Source organism: Gadus chalcogrammus, chromosome 22, assembly GCF_026213295.1.
Source record: "Gadus chalcogrammus isolate NIFS_2021 chromosome 22, NIFS_Gcha_1.0, whole genome shotgun sequence".
In the NCBI taxonomy this organism is placed as follows: Eukaryota; Metazoa; Chordata; class Actinopteri; order Gadiformes; family Gadidae; genus Gadus; species Gadus chalcogrammus.
Window position 1 is genome coordinate 17,069,801 of NC_079433.1, and position 22,371 is coordinate 17,092,171.

Here is a 22,371-nt window from a genome sequence, read left to right on the forward strand (position 1 = left end):
GTTAGGTGGTCCCAGGAGCGCTAGGTTGTACCAGGAGTGCTAGGTGGTCCTGGGCCTGCCCGTAATTCCGACGCCTCATTATTCCGACGTTTTAATGTTCCGAAATATTTCCCATTAGATCGACCTGCCACTATGCTGACGGTCCTATGTAATAAAAAACGGAACGCATTGGTCCGAAGTGCAGTTTTGCCGATTAGTCAAAAAAGAGACGCATTAGGCCGACGGTCCTACATGCCGAAAATACACAATCCCTGGAAGTTTATAGCCTGTCTCTCTCTCTCTCTCTCTCTCTCTCTCTCTCTCTCTCTCTCTCTCTCTCTCTCTCTCTCTCTCTAACTCCCAAACTAAGCACTAAGCACCAAAATACAACCTACTAGGCCTACATCTCACGTTCACAATGCATATTGGAGAGAAAACTGACAACGCTTCATTTCATTTTGACACAGTGTTTCAGCACCATGGACAGAGAACAGAGGTCTAATTGTCAACACGGGCACACACACACTCTCTCTCACACACACACACACACACACACACACACACACACACACACACACACACACACACACACACACACACACACACACACACGCACACGCACGCACGCGCACGCACACACACACACACACACACACACACGCGCGCGCACACACACACACACACACACACACACACACACACAAACACACACACACACACACACACAGATAACAATTGGATTTGTTTTTTACTCGTTTGACTTCTTTACGAGGAAAGTATTAATCCTTGTGTACAGTGCGCTTCATAAATTCACCTGCTGAGAGGGAGAGAGAGAGAGAGAGAGAGAGAGAGAGAGAGAGAGAGAGAGAGAGAGAGAGAGAGAGAGAGAGAGAGAGAGAGAGAGAGAGAGAGAGACAGGCTATAAAACTCCAGGGATTGTGTATTTTCGGCATGTAGGACCATCGGCCTAATGCACCTCTTTTTGAACTAATCGTCAAAACGGCACTTCAGACCAATGCGTTCCGTTTGCGTTCCATAGGACCGTCAGCATAGTGGAATGTCGATCTAATGGGAAACATTTCGGAACATTAAAACTTCGGAATAATGAGGCGTCGGAATTACGGCATTGCACCAGGTGGTCCTGGTAGGTGGTCCTGGTAGGTGGTCCTGGTAGGTGGTCCTGTTAGGTGGTCCTGGTAGGTGGTCCTGGTAGGTGGTCCTGGTAGGTGGTCCTGGTAGGGAACGCTAGGCGGTCCTGCTGCTCTGACCCCAGTGCAGGGCTGTTAGGGAGCGTTCCTGTTTAAAGTCCATGAGGACGAACGTGGCGGACACCAGGACACCCATGTTTCTACAATTTACAGCCTACAGCGATTAATGGAAGGCCTCTCTTGTATTTTTGTGCAAAACAACCGCAGGCCAATTAGATTGGCCTGAGGGTGACAAGACTAAAGACTGTAATCCGATCGGGAACATTGAGCCACAACTAGGGGTCACGAGACATTGGAATTAGCTTCAGATGGATGTGAAAATGTTTTTAAAATATTATGCTTGTTTATTTCTCTGGTCCTAGCCTCTGGTCCTAGCCTCTGGTCCTCTGGTCCTCTGGTCCTCTGGTCCTCTGGTCCTCTGGTCCTCTGGTCCTCTGGTCCTCTGGTCCTCTGGTCCTAGCCTCTGGTCCTAGCCTCTGGTCCTCTGGTCCTCTGGTCCTCTTGTCCTCTTGTCCTCTGGTCCTCTGGTCCTCTGGTCCTAGCCTCTGGTCCTAGCCTCTGGTCCTCTGGTCCTCTGGTCCTCTGGTCCTAGCCTCTGGTCCTAGCCTCTGGTCCTCTGGTCCTCTGGTCCTCTGGTCCTCTGGTCCTCTGGTCCTCTGGTCCTCTGGTCCTCTGGTCCTCTGGTCCTCTGGTCCTCTGGTCCTCTGGTCCTCTGGTCCTCTGGTCCTAGCCTCTGGTCCTAGCCTCTGGTCCTAGCCTCTGGTCCTCTGGTCCTCTGGTCCTCTGGTCCTCTGGTCCTCTGGTCCTCTGGTCCTCTGGTCCTCTGGCCTCTGGTCCTCTGGTCCTCTGGTCCTCTGGTCCTCTGGTCCTCTGGTCCTCTGGTCCTCTGGTCCTAGCCTCTGGTCCTCTGGTCCTCTGGTACTCTGGTCCTCTGGTCCTCTGGTCCTCTGGTCCTCTGGTCCTCTGGTCCTCTGGTCCTCTGGTCCTCTGGTCCTCTGGTCCTAGCCTCTGGTCCTCTGGTTCTCTGGTCCTTTGGTCCTCCGGTCCTCTGGTCCTCTGGTCCTCTGGCCTCTGGTCCTAGCCTCTGGTCCTCTGGTCCTCTGGCCCTCTGGTCCTCTGGTCCTCTGGTCCTCTGGTCCTCTGGTCCTCTGGTCCTCTGGTCCTCTGGTGCTAGCCTCTGGTCCTCTGGTGCTAGCCTCTGGTCCTCTGGTCCTAGCCTCTGGTCCCCTGGTCCTAGCCTCTGGTCCTAGCCTCTGGTCCTAGCCTCTGGTCCTCTGGTCCTAGCCTCTGGTCCTCTGGTCCTAGCCTCTGGTCCTCTGGTCCTAGCCTCTGGTCCTAGCCTCTGGTCCTCTGGTCCTAGCCTCTGGTCCTCTGGTCCTAGCCTCTGGTCCTCTGGTCCTAGCCTCCTAGCCTCTGGTCCGAGCCTCTGGTCCTCTGGTCCTAGCCTCTGGTCCTCTGGTCCTAGCCTCTGGTCCTCTGGTCCTAGCCTCTGGTCCTCTGGTCCTAGCCTCCTAGCCTCTGGTCCTAGCCTCTGGTCCTCTGGTCCTAGCCTCTGGTCCTCTGGTCCTAGCCTCTGGTCCTCTGGTCCTAGCCTCTGGTCCTAGCCTCTGGTCCTCTGGTCCTAGCCTCTGGTCCTCTGTTCCTAGCCTCCTAGCCTCTGGTCCTAGCCTCTGGTCCTCTGGTCCTAGCCTCTGGTCCTAGCCTCTGGTCCTAGCCTCTGGTCCTAGCTTCTGGTCCTAGCCTCTGGTCCTAGCCTCTGGTCCTAGCCTCTGGTCCTAGCCTCTATAGCCAGGCCTAGCAGCACTTGTATTATTTTGAGTCTTAACAAATCAGATTGTATCACTTCATCTATTTGATGAACAACGTTATCCAAAACCCATATCCTGTTTGCATAAACTAAGCGAGTTTATAAACCAGCTTTAGTGAAAATAACTGTAACAAGTGGTTTCTAACATCCATCATCCCATCAGTATCGAGGGAAATTAAAGACCTATTTGAATATCACACATAAGATCTGTTACTTACTTACTTGTAATAACCTGTCAGTTGCATATTGTGTCTGGTCCTCTCAATGTGGGCTATGCAAAATATGGATCTACCGGGAGGCACCCAGGTCGACATGGTTTTATTATGTGTTATAAACCACAGTTATACCAACGCTGGTGTCCCCAGCAGACGCTAGACCCCTAAAGTCTGAGACACGCTGAGGTCTGAGTGAACGATTCGCCACCCTCTTCCTATTCAACCAACCAATCCCGTTGCTGGAGGCGGGTATTTGTGGCAGCGTAATTGATTGTTCATGGTGAACCCAAACTCTGCTAGCATAGTAAACGGTTAATAAGTGCCTGTCAAGGTTCAAATCAATACTGTGTAGACCGGACTCTGCAGAAACTCCTCCTGAAAGCTTCATCCGCTCCGCATGGCAATGTGTTTAGAGGCGGGTACAGAGGTCTCAGGTCCCCCGGTCTCCCCAGAGCCCTGCTTGTACCAATAGGACCCCAGATCAGACCGTCCTGCGTGGCCCGCTGAGAGGTCCTGGTGCAGCCTCTCCATTGGATGACGTCGGGTGTCTGAGGCAGCAGGGCCTTTGCACCGAGGAGTCATCACAGGACATCCACAGCCTACCGTCTACTGTGTGGTTCAGTCCTAAGACTGAGCTTATCGACTGATGACTGCTGGTCCCATCCCATAGAGCGTTCTGATGCTGGGCGGGCGACCTCCTTCTCCTCCAAACACCCCCCCCCCCCCCCCCACACACACACACACACACACACACACCTGATATCTGATCTGCTCTAACCAAAAGTACAGAAAGCAGATGTATATGCCGTACTTGATGTTTGATCTCTCCTTCTTCATCTCAGCCTCTGAGCCGTGTTCTGCACCCAAACCAGGGAGGACTTAGCAGGGTACGGGTGCTCTCTGATGAACCATCTGTCTCCGCTCCCCAGCAGCACTACGTGGTTATTTATTTATAAGCTGAGGGATGGGAGGGGGGAGGGAGTGGCAGGGGGGGATAGTGACATATCTAGAAATCTCCATATGTTAACACATATCTTAGTTTGTGAGTTTCTTTGCGATGGTGTGTGTATGTGTGCGCGTATTTATGTATGTGTGTGTGTGTGTGTGTTGGTCTGAAAGTGTGAGGGAGTTTGTACGTGTGTGTGAATTTGTTTGCGTGTCTATTTGTGTGTGTGTGTGCGTGTGTGTGTGTGTGTGTGTGTGTGTGTGTGTGTGTGTGTGTGTGTGTGTGTGTGTGTGTGTGTGTGTGTGTGTGTGTGAGAGAGAGTTTGTATGAGTGTTTGTGTGTGTGAGAGTGTGTGTGGTTGTGTGTGAGACTGTGTATGTGTGTGTGTGTCTGTAAGTGTGTGTGTGTGTATAAGTGTGTGTGTGTGTGTGTGTGTGTGTGTGTGTGTGTGTGTGTGTGTGATTTTGTGTGTGTTCGGGTGAGTGTGTGTGTGTGTGTGAGTATTTGTATGGAAAAGATGAAAACGACTTAAAAACGTAATTAACCGCATATAAAACATAAGAGAAATAACAGACTACATTAACAGATTCATAAAGATCTGAAAGACTCCTTTATTGACACTGGCTCTCCTTGACCCCTGACCCTAACCCCCCCACCCCCCCCCTGAGACCCCCTCACCGGGTGTGCCAGTGTCACTGCTTGTGTGTGTGTGTTTTTGTGTTTGTGTGTGTGTTTGTGTTTGCGTTTCTCTGTGTGTGTTTTCGGTGTGTGTGGTGTTTGTGTGTGTGTGTGTGTGTGTGTGTGTGTGTGTGTGTGTGTGCGTGTGTGTGTGTGTGTGTGCGTGCGCGTGTGTGTGTGCGTGTGTGTGTGTGTGTGTGTGTGTGTGCGTGTGTTAGCCGTAAGAAGTGCGTTGGGGAAGAAAGTGGAAACAACATGGAGGACAAAGTAGTGCTGGCTGTGGCTGCATACCCAGAGCTCTGTTATCATATATTCATGATGTTTAGACTCATTAGAAATGTTGAAGGATATGTTTGAATGCAGTCAGGCTCAGAACATTGACTCGGTGGTTGCCTAGTTACAGTAAACAACAGAACGACAGAAGCGGACTGGCCAGCCGTCAGCCCACTTCAAGTCACACAATTGGAAGGACAGGAGTGGAACAGTTAGAGATGAGTCAAACACACAGCCCTACGGATAGTTATTGTAACTGTGGTCCGCCCTACTGATGAAAACACTTAATTCAGAGAAGGAACAATGAGAAGGTCCCCCGAGGTTTGTGATCGTCGTCTATTCTTGACGTCTCCGTTTCTCTTGTCAAGCTCCACAGGACTAATCTGAAGCAAACCTTCAGAATCGAATTTGCAGCGTCAAATATCATTGGCTGCTCGACTCAACAGAAAAAAGTGGACTCAACTAGTAAGTTGACCTTACTCATTCATAGTCAACCTTCTGGAGTAGAAAGTCACACAATTACAGTTTTTTTCGATTGCTTAAACACTAAAATCAAAAGTATGACACTATTATCAAAACCTTACACTCAAGGATCATAACATGAGCCCAGATCTGCACCACTATAAGCACAATGTCAGCTTCACACTTTTTGCAAAACAATACACACAGTGATTTGCAAAACACTAAACACACTTAACATACATTACACACAAAAATCTATCATGAAGTCACTTCCTTGCAATACCAAAGCACTGACTGTCAAATTACCACACCGTCCAACCAATTGGTTCAACACAGTCATCAGGTGTGCAAACACTTGTTTGCTTAGTTGCAGACACAACAATCAGGTGTGTAAGCACTATAAAAAGCAGTAGGTGAGTTCAGCGTTCTCCAAGCACAATGGAAAGAGTCAGAGAAAGAGTAAGACGAGGAGGAGGAGGAGGAGGAGGAGGAAGGGAAGAGGAAGAGGAAGACGAAGACGAAGACGAAGACGAAGACGAAGACAAGAAGGTGCTCAAAGAGGACCGAATCTGACAAATGAGATCCGCGCAACACTGGTCGTTGTCAACCACGGCCTGACGCTGAGGGAGGCTGGACTGCGAGTACAGCCAAATCTAAGCCAATATATAGTGGCAAGTGTGATGAGAACATTTCGACTGGAAAATAGGTATTGTAAAAATATCATCATATCAAAAACATCTGCACGGTTTCAGTCACTGCTTACAGTACTGTATTCTATGCACTATCAGCACTTCTGTTACCTTTTCCTGTGAAATTACTGTACTATTGTATACTGGTTTTTTTTCTACATAGGATTGAGGGTCAGGGACGACAAGGGGGAAGGCCTCCTATGTTTACAGAACAGCAAGAGAGGGAGATAGTAAACATGGTTTTGGCCAACAATGCTATAACACTCAAGCAGCTCCAAGCTAACATTGTCAATAACCACGCCATTTTCATTTCATTTTCAATTTACATTATATTTGTACTTTGTTGATAGTAGCCTACTCTAATCATAGGGAAGTAGAAGTGCTAAAAGTGTTTTAGGTTTATCACAGCAGAGTGTAACTCGTGCAAACAGAGTATAGTAATGTGAAACGTGTGTGTTTCATATAGTAACAAAGTGTGGTTTTTAAAAAGAAGTGTATAGTTTTTACAGGAGTGTTTAATTTTGCAAAGGATCTGTAGTGTTTTGCTAATTGGGTGTGTGGTTGTGCTAATTGTGTGTAGTGTTTTGAAAACACAGGCCCTGTTTTGAAAATTGTGCTTAAGCAATCGAGAAAAACTGTAATAGTTTTGATTACATTTTAGGGAAATTGCTGTTGGTAAGATTAAAGGGGGATTATTTTAGTGTTATTTGTTATAGATGCCGTCTCTACAGGTCCTGGGTCAATGTTGACCATCAGGGCATCCCCAATCTGATTGGTTCAGGGAAAACATCATACCTATGAAGAACAGCAAACTGTAACACTTCTCAACGGCTAGGAAACTTTTACTTTACTGTAAGATCTTGCTCCCTTCTGCTCTCTCTACAACTCCTGAATCTTTCCGACAGCAGCTTTAATAAAGTCAACGTTTTATTATGTCCAGAGGCTCTGACTGTTATAATGTACCGTCAGATGTATTCTATGCCGTTTTTTTTTCCTGCGTAAGCGCTGTGTGTTTGTGTGTGTGTGTGTGTGGTTGTGTGTATGTGTGTGTGTTTGTGTGTGTGTTTGGGTGTTTGTGTGAGTGTTTGTGTGTGTGTTTGGGTGTTTGTGTGTGTGTGTGTGTGTGTGTGTGTGTGTGTGTGTGTGTGTGTGTGTGTGTGTGTGTGTGTGTGTGTGTGTGTATGATTGTGAATGTGTGTTTTTGCATGTGTGTTTGTGTGGTTGTTTGTGTGTTTGTGTGTGTTTGTGTTTGTGTGTGCGTGTGTCTGGGTATTTGTGTGTGTGTGTGTGTGTGTGAGATTTGTGCGTGTTTGTGTGTTACACACCATGTGTGTAAGGTGCACCTGCGTCCTGCAGCCTGCTGCTCAGGTTCAGCAGACCCCCTCTGCCCTGCAGTGCCCCCCCCCCCCCCCAGCTCACTCACAGCTCATAAGCACAAAAAGCACCACTTGCTGCATCCAAAAAACCAGACAGAAAAATGCTTGTGGGTCTTTTGCTCCAGTTCCTCTCGTATCTAGGTCAACACAGAATGACAGCTCCTAACAAAATGAGTGTGTTTCGTTGTCAGACATGATCAAGGGCGAGTTATCAGGGGCCTTTTGTCTCTTGAAGGAGGCTACCTTGCTCCCTTGGGAGGACACTGCGGCGAATTTTACAGTAGTTAAATATAATATCCAAACATGGCCGCGTTTCGACAATAACATCAAACACACGGTGTGCAACACACCTTCACAAAATAACCCACCTTACTGTGGACATCGTTACTGGAGTCTAATGAGAATGCAGTGCATCAGAGAAGGTCTGGCTGAGGGGTGCGTGGGGCTACAGGCCTCCATGTTGAATGAACCATTTTAAAGAACAGGGGGATTGATGTCTCCTTCCTCCTGGACCCCCCCCCGCTGGGTCGACCCACACGGTGAGTCATGTCCTCGCACGCTGTACCGTGCTCCGCCTGGGCCGGGGGCTGCCAGAGTGGAGCACCCGGGGGGGGGCAGGGGCGTCCAGAGCCACGGCACGAGTGTGAAGTACTCCTCATCCGCCTGAATGGAGAGCTGATTTATCGCTGTCTGCACGCCCCGGCTCCTGCGCTCGCAGGGGGGATGGATGGCTGTTGGAGGAGCGTTGCCGATGACCGGCTCCGTGTGTGTGTGTGTGAAAGTGTGTATGTGTGTGTCTAACTGTGTACGTTTCTGTGTGTGTGTGTTAATGTTTAATGTTGTGTGTGATGTGTGTGTGTGTGTGTGTGTGTGTGTATGTGTCCAAGCTTTACGACTGTATTTGAATAACGTTTTTGAAGCTTGTGTAAGGTCACTGTGTTGTTCTATAATTTAAATACAAATATTCCTTATCTTCCTATATATAAAGTAAAGTTTACAATGATCTGCACTAAATCTAAAAATCTATATATAATGTTATATCTATATCCTTTTTATTTCAATTTAAATTATACGACCTACTGGATCACCTGGTATGATTAGACCCTCTGGATCTACTGGATTTAGTGGATCACCATGTAGGAGCAGACCCTCTGGATCTACTGGATTTAGTGGATCACCATGTAGGAGCAGACCCTCTGGATCTACTGGATTTAGTGGATCACCATGTAGGAGCAGACCCTCTAGATCTACTGGATCTAGTGGATCCCCTGGTAGGACCCTCTGGATCTACTGGATCACCCTTTAGGAGTGTAAGGTGAGTCTAAGGGTCCCTGTGGGGTTTATTGGGGTCCCTGGTATAGGATGAGGGAGAGCTGCTGAGGGGCCCTCCCTGGTCTGGGTAGTATGTGGCCCTGGTTTGGGTTGAGGTGGAGCTGAGGGGCCCTGGTCTAGGTGGTGAGGGGCCCTGGTCTGGGTGGTGAGGGGCCCTGGTCCGGGTGGTGAGGGGCCCCTGTCTAGGTGGTGAGGGGCCCTGGTCTAGGTGGTGAGGGGCCCTGGTCTAGGTGTTGAGGGGCCCTGGTCCGGGTGGTGAGGGTTCCTGGTCTAGGTGGTGAGGGGCCCTGGTCTAGGTGGTGAGGGGCCCTGGTCTAGGTGTTGAGGGGCCCTGGTCCGGGTGGTGAGGGTTCCTGGTCTAGGTGGTGAGGGTTCCTGGTCTAGGTGGTGAGGGGCCCTGGTCTAGGTGGTGAGGGGCCCTGGTCTAGGTGGTGAGGGGCCCTGGTCTAGGTGGTGAGGGGCCCTGGTCTGGGTGGTGAGGGGCCCTGGTCTGGGTGGTGAGGGGCCCTGGTCTAGGTGGTGGGGAGCCCTTGTATGGGTTAAGGTGGAGTTGAGGGGCCCTGGTCCGGGTGGTGAGGGGCCCTGGTCTAAGTTATACTGGAGCTTAGGGGCCCTGGTCTAGGTGGTGAGGAGCCCTGGTCTAGGTGGTGAGGGGCCCTGGTCTAGGTGGTGAGGAGCCCTGGTCTAGGTGGTGGGGAGCCCTTGTATGGGTTAAGGTGGAGCTGAGGGGCCGTGGTCTGGGTGGTGTTGGGCCCTGGCAGTCAGGGGGCCCTTGATGGGCTGAAAGGCCCACCAGTTCAAGTGCTATCTGTTCATCTCTATTTACCATTACCTTTAGTCCCAGGGGCCCCGACCACTAGGAGCGAAGGAGCACAACGACTCCCAGGCTCCTCAGGGTCAGAGGCCCCTGGGGGCCCCCCCCGGGCCCGTCCATAATCCAGTCCTGACTGGCTCTGGGACACGGTTTAATATGGCACACGGTAGAGGGCTGAGAGACTTTACCACATCGCTACTCAGCCTGAACAAAAGTCTCTCAGTGGATGGATCCAGTCCCCGCGCTGATGTCTGGTCATTGGATCCAGATCTGTGGGGGGACCAACAGAACAGCCTCGTGGCAGTGGGGTCCATTCATCTGGCGACGCAGTGCTGACAAATGCTGCTGTCATGCTGTATGTGGGCCACGTTGTGATGCATGGTACCTTGCGATGCCATTACGATAGCTTTGAAAAGATGTGAAGATACAGTTGTATGACAACATTGTATAACTTGTGACAACGGACTATAACTTTCCCAATCAATCCGCTAATGAAACATCAATGAGGCTGCTCAGAGAATTGATGCAGCACTGAAAAAGCGCTCCTTAGTTCCCCAGGTGATATTGATAGTGTCCTTTTGTCCTTGTGAACAGTAGATACGGTCTGTAAAAGCTATGGGTGAGTGAACCACAAGCAACACACTGTAGACAGTATCAACTGCTGACCGATTGCACTGATTGTCATTAATATATGGCCTGTTCAGCCTCTTTGAGACTGTCATCAGAACAATCATTAAGGGCTATACAATTCAAATCAAATTGAATAACTACATCAAATCTCTTTTCCCAAAACATTGCCTAACCAGCAGTAGACACTGGTCACAGGTCACCACTCAGGCTCATACCCCTAACTCTGGTTCAGCTTGTGCTGGAGGCCGTGGGGAGTAGACCTGTATCACAGCTCCACTACCTGAGTCCTGGTACATCAAAGGTGGAGTGCCCTCCATCAAGAATAGATGCAGCTCCCCGAGTTACTGAGTGCCACGGGCCGCTCTGTGCCTCCCCAACATGGCGCAACGTAGACGCGCGGCCAACGTAATGTCCACAGGCCGCTCTGTGCCTCCCCAATATGGCGGCACCGTAGACGTACGGCCAACTCAACGTCCACAGGCCGCTCTGTGCCTCCCCAACATGGCGGCGCCGTAGACGCACGGCCAAAGGCCGATGCCGTGTCCATGGTGGAGGTATACGGTTTAAAGTACACTACTAGAAACCGTCTTCATGCCTCAAAATTAGTTTTCATTACTTTACGGTATATACTTTTCCTTTATACAACATCTTTAAGATCTAATTATGATCTGGAGGCATTGCCAAACAGGGTATTAATGAATGAATTAATTACTAATTAGTCAGGGGAATTAATAAGCACAGTATGTATAGGGGCCATGGTAAGATGATGCATGTGTGGGGGTTGTGATTTCATTCACTTCATACAAGAATATTAACAGCCCAGTCCCCAGGCATTTCTTTAATCAAATAGAAAACAACTACAATTATTCCAATTAGGTGACACATTCATTTTTAAAACGTCTTAAATGGGGTTAGATGGAGATTGTTATAGTGGGACTTTCTTTGTGACAACAGCTAAAGTTTAACACTAAGCTCTCCACCTATGCTTATAAAGCAGAAAACATTCATTAAGGCTTAGGTCATTAGGGCTTTGGCCCTAGACATTGAACAACACCCTACTTTTAGTACTATTTGTATTTTGATGTAGCAGTATATGATGAAGAGCATTTTGTGATTCTGATGCCTGCAATTATTTTCGAGGAAGGACGATTTAATTAGAGCATAAATTAACATCTAATGGTTTACTTTTAATTAATCAACACATTGAGTACAAAATTAAATTTCATTAAAATTATGCTGAATTCACCTTAGAGAGAAGTCAACTTTGATAAATACTAGGAGATTTGCTTCATTACGTTTGGCTGTGAGCAACACTGTGCATCATTTTATTATTTGGTGTTTTTTCCCTAATACAACTAGCATCACAGCCATTGTCAAGGGGTCTGAAAAATCCACATTTCAAGCAAAGCCTTAGGGGAGGCAATGGTAGTGGCTCAAAGAGGGAATGGATGAGGTTATAGGTCCAATGTCTGCTTTGAAGAATCCTATTCACCTACAGATGCCAGAGGAGCTAAGAATAGTGTGTAACTGGCGTCTGGAAGTCCTGCTTTCTGCACAAAGAGAAGTGGCTCTTTGCTCAGCCACCCGGAGCAGAACACAGCTAACCAAAACGTATTGAAATCCAACAACCGGAACACGCATAGTGGTGAAAGAGGCACACAATTGGTGCTCATGAGGGAAATGGGCAGTCCCTACATGACCCCAGGTGGTGTTGGGATTTATTGGGATTTGTATAGTTACAGTATTAGTAGGTCAGCACTGCTCTGCAAGAAGACATCTCACTGTCATGTTCCCTCCGCAGTCAGGAGTACTGCTCCATGCTCCCACAACGTTCCGGTTAGGACCGCTCACGGTCAGGGGAACTGCTCCATATAACCCTGCATTCCCATTAGGACTGCTCAGATTCAGGAGCACTGCTCCACAACATTCCCGTTAGGACCGCTCATTCAGGAGAACTGCTCCACGACGTTCCGAAGAAATAATGATGTGAGGATGGCAGGAACACCTTTTTTGAACATATGTATCTGTGTGTGTGTCTCTGTGTGTGTATGTGTGTGCCTGTGTGTGTCTATGTGTGTGCCTGTGTGTGTGCCTGTGTGTGTGCGTGTGTGTGTGTGTGTGTGTGTGTGTGTGTGTGTGTGTGTGTGTGTGTGTGTGTGTGTGTGTGTGTGTGTGTGTGTGTGTGTGTGTGCCTGCCTGTGTATGTGTGTGCGTGTGTGTGCTAGCGTGCTGTAGCCATGGGTCAGAAACAGAGGACAGATTTGACAGCTGGGGTTGACCGATGTGAACCAGAAGCGGGCCAGCAGGAGAGCCGACCACGCTGCTCAACACAGCGCTGAACTCCCCGGGACAGAGCCCAGAGGCTTTGGACGTGATGTCATTGTAAACATACATCTTATGGACAGGATGTGGTTCCAATGGCAGGTCATTCCTCTCCCCCTCCTGTGACAGTGGCTCACTCTGGAGACCTCCAGGAGACCATGTCATCTGCTCTCTGTTTGCTTACCTCAGTGCTCTGCTTCATGGCAGCTTACCTCCTCTCTGTTCTCCCCTGCGCTTGAAGTGGATTGAAAAGTAAACATTTTGGTTTTTATAGTTGATATAGTAGTTACATACACGACCACATGAAACTGTGTTTCTAATAATAGGCCCAAAGGCCATTGTGTGTGTGCGTGTGTGTGCATACGTGTGTGTGTGTGTGTGTGTGTGTTAAGTATAACGTTGGGTTTTATATATTTTGAGCATGACTTGAAAGATCAGGCACTAGATGTAGCTATATAAGCCGATGCACTTTAGATTTCATGAATCACCTGATCTGTAAGCCTGCCACAGTAAATGCGCTGCAGCGACAGCAACTAAGAAAAGGCATGAATTCATCAATTAATGAGGGTAGCAGTATTCCAGTCTTCTGCGTGCTGAAACCCATCCGAGTGGTGGAGCCCTGCTGAGGCACAAGCAAACTATCCACTGCACTGTGTAAAGTGGATAGTTTATTTTCTGCCTTTTCTCAGGATAATCATCTTCAAGCGACGGGTGTGGTGTGGGCTTTGTTGTTGTTCAAAGCTCTGACTTGGTAGTTTCTCCTTACAATCCCACCAATTTCTGTCAACGCGCTTCAGCCAACCTCAAAGCTGCCTCCCAATTACCCCCCCCCCCCCCCCCCCCCCCCCAAGCCCTGCTGCTCTGCTGGCGGGCCGCCCTGGCCTCTACCCCCACTCACTCTCCTCCTCCCCAGCGCTCTCATCCCACTGTTGAACACCTGGGACCGGGGGAACGCCTGGGAGGGGGGGGACGGGGGGACGCCATGGACGGGGGGGAACGCCTGGAACGGGGGACGGGACGGGACGGGACGGGACGGGACGGGACGGGGGGGGGGGGTTAATGCCTGGGATGGGGGCTCCAAATGACCGTTATTTGTGAGACTAAGGGAACTGTTCAGGTACATCCGTTTAGTGGCAAGAGAGGGGGCGGGATGACCTAGCATGTTTCAGGGGGAACAACCTTAATCCTTACCAATGACATGTTCACTGGTCTAGCAGCAGAGGTGTGAGAGAGGGAATTCCGTCTGATAGAGGGATATCTCTTCCCACTTCATTCTTTGGAAAATAATTTGCCATATGGTTCGTTGATGTTCTTCTTGTAATGTTCTTATTTTTTTCGGGTGACTGCAAACTGGCCTTTAGGCCATCAAAGCTCATAATCAGTAAGTGAACGTCTATTGCGTAATACAGGACAATGCTAGGAGCAGTGTCCTAGCTGTGACCACCGCTAGCTGCTTCCATCCATCCACCTGTCATGATTAGCCTTCTTAGCTACCAAAATAACAACAACCCTAATTTAACTGCAGGCGGAAGAGTGTGGTCTCTTCAGCATCATAATCCTCAAATTAAACATTACAAAAGGTCCCATGACACTGTCCAAAAAGCCTGATGAATGAACCACCTCAGGAAGCCAACTCCCTTTTTCACAGCAAGTTACGTGTCTGTTTTTATCCTCTATCTTACATTACAAAAGTCCATTGTTCAGATTTCTTCCTTTGATCTATTCTAAATAAAGAACCAGCCTTGAACATGAATTTCCCTCGGGATTAATAAAGTATCTATCTATCTATCTATCTATCTATCTATCTATCTATCTATCTATCTATCTATCTATCTATCTATCTATCTATCTATCTATCTATCTATCTATCTATCTATCTATCTATCTATCTATCTATCTATCTATCTATCTATCTATCTAGCCTCCCGCCAGCCCTCCTCTGTCCTTCAGGAACGGCTTTGAGTTTCTTAAGCTAACTGCATACTTACCTGACTTCTGACCAAAGGCATTAACAATATCGAGTCTGGAGCCTGCTGCTGAACTTTATAAAGTCTTCACTGTCTTTCTGTTGGCATGCTCGTCTTTGAGACGTAAATGCTGTGATTAAGCCATTTCTTGGCATTCAGATAAGTGTGATGGCATCTGTTCAAATAACTTCTCCTCTGGGCCTCCAGCTGTCTGGACCGCCCAACGAGCGACGTCTTGGGAGTATACCCAGACACCTCTGACCAGCCTGCAGCTTCTAAGAGCTGCTGCTGGTCCCAGGTCAGCTCCTAGGACAGGTTCTAAGAGCGTCCAGCTGGTCCCAGGTAAGCTCCTAGGACAGGTTCTAAGAGCTGCTGCTGGTCCCAGGTCAGCTCCTAGGACAGGTTCTAAGAGCTGCTGCTGGTCCCAGGTCAGCTCCTAGGACAGGTTCTAAGAGCTGCTGCTGGTCCCAGGTCAGCTCCTAGGACAGGTTCTAAGAGCGTCCAGCTGGTCCCAGGTCAGCTCCTAGGACAGGTTCTAAGAGCTGCTGCTGGTCCCAGGTCAGCTCCTAGGACAGGTTCTAAGAGCGTCCAGCTGGTCCCAGGTAAGCTCCTAGGACAGGTTTTGAGAGCTGCTGCTGGTCCCAGGTCAGCTCCTAGGACAGGTTCTAAGAGCGTCCAGCTGGTCCCAGGTAAGCTCCTAGGACAGGTTCTAAGAGCTGCTGCTGGTCCCAGGTCAGCTCCTAGGACAGGTTCCAAGAGCTGCTGCTGGTCCCAAGTCAGCTCCTAGGACAGGTTCTAAGAGCTGCTGCTGGTCCCAGGTCAGCTCCTAGGACAGGTTCTGAGAGCTGCTGCTGGTCCCAGGTCAGCTCCTAGGACAGGTTCTAAGAGCGTCCAGCTGGTCCCAGGTCAGCTCCTAGGACAGGTTCTAAGAGCGTCCAGCTGGTCCCAGGTAAGCTCCTAGGACAGGTTCTAAGAGCTGCTGCTGGTCCCAGGTCAGCTCCTAGAACAGGTTCTAAGAGCTGCTGCTGGTCCCAGGTCAGCTCCTAGGACAGGTTCTAAGAGCGTCCAGCTGCAGAGGTGGTTCTTTTTATTTTCCAGGGTAGTAGCCTAAACTAGTGAAATAAGGTATCTTGCTCGATTCCTTGTTCATTTGATCAGCGTGCTGGAGTTAATTTGGGTGTCTTCCTCCTACACCCAAATGTCTAGAGTCTAAATGAATACGGGCCTCATTCTGATGATCGTTACTTGCGGCATTGAAAGCCAGGCCAACGGATAATGTCTGACTTCAAAGAACACCAGTGCAGAGGACCAGAGATGGAGAAATGAATAAGGGTAGAAGAAATTTGCAGGCAGCGAGTGCAGAAACAATTAATATGGAAAGCCCATTACAAGCCAGGGCATGCTTCTTGCTTCAAAGCCATTTTTTGCTTGCTGGCTAATGTATTATTCCAAAATAATATTCTGTCAAGGCTTCCATAGGGCTTCTTCTTTTATTAAAGTGAACTGTTTCACATCACACTCACATTCACTTTAGAAAAGGAATAAGCTGTGACAATGCTGGAGGATTTGCTACACAGCCTTTACAGTTAAGAGGCTGTCACCTTGTAGATGCATGATGTCATATCATTTTCTCTACAGGAATATAACAAATCCCAAGGACATGTCTACAGGGAAGACAATTAAAGTAGAGCATAAAAATAACTGTTTGGTACTAAGGGGGAAGGCCTTTAATTACTAGTCGTTTAGAATGTAACGTCATTAAGAACACTAATGACAACACACGCGTGTGTGTGTGTGTGTGTGTGTGTGTGTGTGTGTGTGTGTGTGTGTGTGTGTACGTGTGTGTTTGTTTATGTGTGGGGGTGGGGGGGGGGGGGGGAGTTCCCGTAGGACTGCTATAGCCAATTTATCATTGGCCTACAGAATATAAACCCCCTTTACACACACACGCACACACACACACACGCACACACACACACACACACACACACACACACACACACACACACACACACACACGCACACACACACACACACACACACACACACACACACACACACACACACACACACACACACACACACACACACACACACACACACACACACACACACACACATTCACATGGAGTAACGTGGCCCAAATGCTCCACAGATGGATGGCCTTGCTTATCCTCTCATGAGTCGGCCGTTTGTCTTGGTTCGGCACAGGTGAGGCGTGGCTAACAACCTTGTGCATCTAATGACCTTGGCCTATAGGAGCAGCCTGAACACGTGTATTTGGGCGTGTCCAGGCCGGCCTCCTCTCCCCCGAGCCGGGCGCGTTCCCGTGTTATCGGTGGCGGCGTGTTAGCATGCGATGCAGCCCGTCAGCCTTCCTTTGCCCTGACATGGCGTGGTTCCGTGTTGCCGGTACGCTCTATAAATGCATATGACCTCCCTCTTCATGATCTCTGCCGGTGGGATTAATCAGGCTGTCTGCTGGCAGGCGGCCGCTAGGCTGATTCATTGGGCCTGCCTGCGCAACCTTTCATCAGGGACCGCAGCACGACCTGCTCCTTAACTTGGGCAGACACTGACCTCCTTGGGGGGGCTCTCTGCCAGCACCGCACACCGCAGACATAGACACCACATCCGTATTATGTTATCCTTAACAATAATTATTGAAGAAAACATCATATAGAAATCAATAAAGGGTTAAACACATGGCAGTGACCTGTGAGTTATTAGTTACACCTTGTGATAATACATACATGTTATTCATTACAACTCTTCAAATCTTCAACAAACATATCATAATATGTATGATAGAAAAGTAGGTTGACTTATGATCATAAGAAGCCTGTAATGGTTTACCAGCTCCAAATATAACTACTACCAAATATAACTAAATGTGGCTCAATAACTCTGGCAGCTTGCACCGAATCAAAGGTGAATCCATCCAACAGGGCATCTGCCTTAGATGTCATCTCAGTTCCATCTAATGCATAAATTAACAGACCACTGGGACTGTGATCTGGTGGGATCACTTGTTTCAAAGTGAAGCCAACTTCACACAAAGTTGGCGTTATGGGTCTAGACTAGAGAAATGCCAACTGTTAAAACCGGCCTGCCAACAAAAAGGTAATCAGGTTCAGTTTCCAAGAAATATTAGAACAGGGTATTTCATTTTCTTTGGGTCTGTATCTGTTTAAATGTAAACGTAATATATTCTAAATGGATTAACCTCAGAATGGTTGAGATTTGGATAAGGGTCTGTATATGTCCGTTCAATGCATTCACTGATCTCTTAACATCAACACTTATGAAACAGGAATATATCCTTTGTTTTCCTCTGCTGGTTTTACTGAGACTTGATGGTGGCAAAAAGGAAGAATTGTTTGAGAATTTGATTTTTTTCCCACGGTCAGACTCTATGGCTCACCTACCCTGCTACTTTTGAGGAACTGAATAATTTAATACAGATGGACACATTATGTGATCTGAATGCAGAAATACCCTACAAGCCCCATACATGAATCAGGATAGTCTATGTGGGTGTAGGTGTATGCATGTGTCTATACTGTATGTTTGCATTTTTTGTTTGGTGAAAGTGCAACGGCTTTTATATCATTGTCTTTGTGAGAAGGTGAAATCCTCCCCCTTCTCACTGTCTCGCATTAGAGAAATTATTATTATTATTATTATTATTATTATTATGTTGTGTGTGTGTTTCAGGCACGTCCAGTGGGGAGGAGACCTCGGGGAAGACCCAGGACTAGGTGGAGAGATTATATCTCAACACTGGCCTGGGAACGCCTCGGGATCCCCCCGTCAGAGCTGATCAATGTGGCCCGGGAAAGGGAAGTCTGGGGCCCCCTGCTTGAGCTGCTCCCCCCGCGACCCGACCCCGGATAAGCGGATTACGATGAGGATGAGGATGAGGATGTGTGTGTGTGTGTATATATATATATTTAGATTGGGCTGGTGTAAAGTTGGTCTTCCGTCCCGGTAGGGGGCAGTATGATAAGGGAGCTTTGGATCAGGGTATTTAGCTTTAGGTGAAGAATGTTCCCCCCTCAACTAATGGTCTGGCCCATACGGCCTTGATTGGGCCAATTGGCCTTTCCCTATTTAAGGGCTGCTCATTTGGTGTTTGGGGGCTGAAGGTGGTGCTGGCTTGACGTGAGGCCAGTACGAAAGGTGTATGTTTTGGTTAGCTTATGCTATGTTTTGTTATCTTAGTTTTTGTTTGCTGACTGATGCAGCCATTTCCTTTTCATTTTGAACGTCATTTTTGCCCACACTCGAACTTTCCAGTTGGACGTATCCCAGATACGTGGGGCGACCACGCCGGTCCCTCACAGTCTTATTTTGTGTGCAAAAACACACATTTCTTGTTTGTGCAGGATCACCAGAAAATTAGATTCAAGTCACTGCTCTGAGAAAATATGCATGACTAAGAAATGCATAAAAAGAATTGATTGCAAGAATAATGCTTTTTCAGAGCCAGCAGAAGTTTCCCCAGTTAAAGAAATCCCAACTTTTACTTGCTGGGTCAGAGACTGTGCGGAATGCGACTAATTTTCATCAACATAAACGTGTGATAAACAACAATTTCTCTCCTAAAAGCAGCACAGTCGTTGTTTTCTTTCTGCATCTGCTCTATAACAATTGTTCCTGGTAGTTGGACCGTTTCCAACACAGTTACCTGAGAGTCGAACCGATGCTGACGGATTATAAGTGATTTATTATAGTCCTTGGCAAGATAGAGAATACAGCACTCTTCTACAGTTTGGATACATTATGTGACGCAATACTAGAAGTCTCATTGCTGTTATTAAGTCGCTCTATGAGGAGAGGGGTTTACAGTATAGGCGCCGCTCAGGGTCAGCATGGATGCAAATTAAGAGATGGGAAATCGCTACATGGCCATATGATTATCTCCAGACTAATTGTTTTACTTTTTGAATTTCTGTACAAAGTTAAGTTATTTTAAATACCTACCTACATGAATTACATATTTTTTTATTTCCCCACAAATTCTGGAGTGGTATCTCACCTATAAATGGCACACCAGTTAATCAAATGAAATGTAACATGCTGAACAATATTTAACGAATCCACGCTCATAAAAGCAATATAAGGAGGGCTTTGGCATTCAACCCTTAGACAAAAATAGGCAGGGTCACGTGGGCAGTACCATTTTCTAAAGTAATATTAACTGATAATTATTCAATATTGTTATTATTCAAAAACGAATAATTATTTAGCCTGGGCAGGATAGTGGTGGCTAGAGTATTCGCAACATAAAGGTTCAGGGCTCAATCCCCCATTTCTGGCGGACGGTATACCACAGAGGTCCGGAACACTGATTATGGGTCTGCTCCTTACTGCGACCCAGGACGCGGGGAGCAGACTTGTGTTCACTAGTTTAGTCCACTACACGTGCCCCAGCACATAAATAGAGCACACACATAATTAGGGTTTCGGCGACACCTCTGTTCTTCCTACGATGTCACATCTCCTGAAAGAGTCCACTGCCTACAGGTGGGCATCTTACAAACGCCGTCTTCCTATGTTGGGGTTTGGTTCTGCTGATTCCAGAGAATTGTTTCATATTAGCTCCTGCTAGCAAAACGGTACCTAATGGGAAGGCTCAATATTAGTAATCTAGCCAAGACCACTTTGGGCATTTGTTTACCTTAAAGACCTATTCTTTATCAACAACCCCCTGAACATGCAACATTATGAATGTAAATTTTTTCACCTTAAAGACCTATGCTTTATCAACAGAGCAGATAATAGACTGAACACACAATATTATGAATGATCATTTGTTCACCTTCTAGACCTATGCTTTATCAACAGAACCCCCTGAACATACAATATTATGGATGTTCATTTTGGACGATGTTTTCGGATGATTTATCCAGTGTTTTCTTATCGCTTAATTGTGATAATTGTAATTTGCAAATGAAATGACTATTTTAAAAGTTATTGATGAAGGTTATTGGAAATTTGACCACACACATAACAGATACAGAACCTGCAACAGAACACGAATAGGATGCATCGCTGCTTCATGTTGCTTTGGCTTTCTTTACAACAGCAGATACAGGGAAGAATCCCCACCTTGCCTTCACCTGTCCACATCAATCTCTGTCCCCCCTCAGCCACTCTCCTCCCGTATAAAGAGCCAGGAGCTGGAGGAGGGCGGTGGGGGAGGGGGCAGCAGACAGTCCACTGCTGGGGCGTCCAATAACCCAACCTTTACCGCAACGTGTAAAGACAGAACCTTGTACCCTCAAACAGCACACAGCAGTCACAATACACACACTGGTTTAGTTACCTCCTACAGTCTGTGAGTAGTGCATGTATCACACTCCTCCTCCCCATCCCGTGGTCATGTTAACGCCGTAAGTCACGTGATGTCAATCACAAGAGGTTTACACAATGTCTTTCCTCTGTTTTTTCAACTCGTTTTTATGAATATCACACTTTTTTTCTTGATGTGGATTAACAGAATAATGCTAGACAGAAATAAGTATCTGTAATGTGTTCAATTAGTATCTCCAACAAAGACAAGAAATCTTATGTGACAAAAAAAAGGAATGGTGTATATGTCCACACTTTAAACTGCTGCGTTTATCTATATTTTAACTGTCTAACAGTTAAAATATCCATAATCTCCAAGATGTTAATTTAGATAAATGTCTGGAGGTTCCATCGTGGTGAGCGAGGCTTTGGCCGCTGGTTACAGCCGTGCATTAGCAGTATCATGATGTCACGGACCGGCTGGAGGTCCACACAAGAGGGGCAGGGGGTGACGTGTCATCCCTCCCCCAGCAGTGGTTGTTCTGCTGGACAGGGTCTGACCGAAGCACTGCAAGAGACCCGCTCTCCAACTCACTGCTGGGTGTAGTGGCGCACGGTATTTTTGTTCACCATAGAAGCCGCCAAAGAGAAGCCGTTGGCGCTTTTCATTAGTTTCCAGGAACTGCTTACACAGCGAAAGACAAGGAGGAAGAGAGAGAGAAAGCGGACATCAAACAAGGACCTTGAGAAAAGGAAGTTAACAGGCGTGTCATGTGATGTTAATGTGGCGTGTCCCTGAAGCCGTTGGTTATGATCAGGACCGCACATGGGGAGGAATAGGGGTGTGTGTGTGGGACTGTGTGTGTGGTGGGAAGGAGTGTGTGGTGGGTGGGGGTGTGTTTGGGCCAGTGTGTGTGGTGGGTGGGGGTGTGTGTGGGCCTGTGTGTGTGGTGGGTGGGGGTGTGTGTGGGCCTGTGTGTGTGGGACTGTGTGTGTGGTGGGAAGGAGTGTGTGGTGGGTGGGGGTGTGTTTGGGCCAGTGTGTGTGGTGGGTGGGGGTGTGTGTGGGCCTGTGTGTGTGGTGGGTAGGGGTGTGTGTGGGACTGTGTGTGAGCTGGGTCACTTAGCACTAGCACGTCTTTAAGAGTGGAGCAGATGTTTTCCCCTTTTCATTCTTTATAGAGTAAACTAATGGAAGTGACGACTGGGCTACAGTCATCCATATTCACACGCTGACACACTCCAGAGCCACTTAGTCCTCTCTGAGGTTCCTGTCATCGACGGAATGCCTTCACTCTGTGCTGGACGTAATGTCATCGAATCAATGATTTAAAGCTCATGTCGCTACATGAGACATGAATTTGAATATGAGGAACA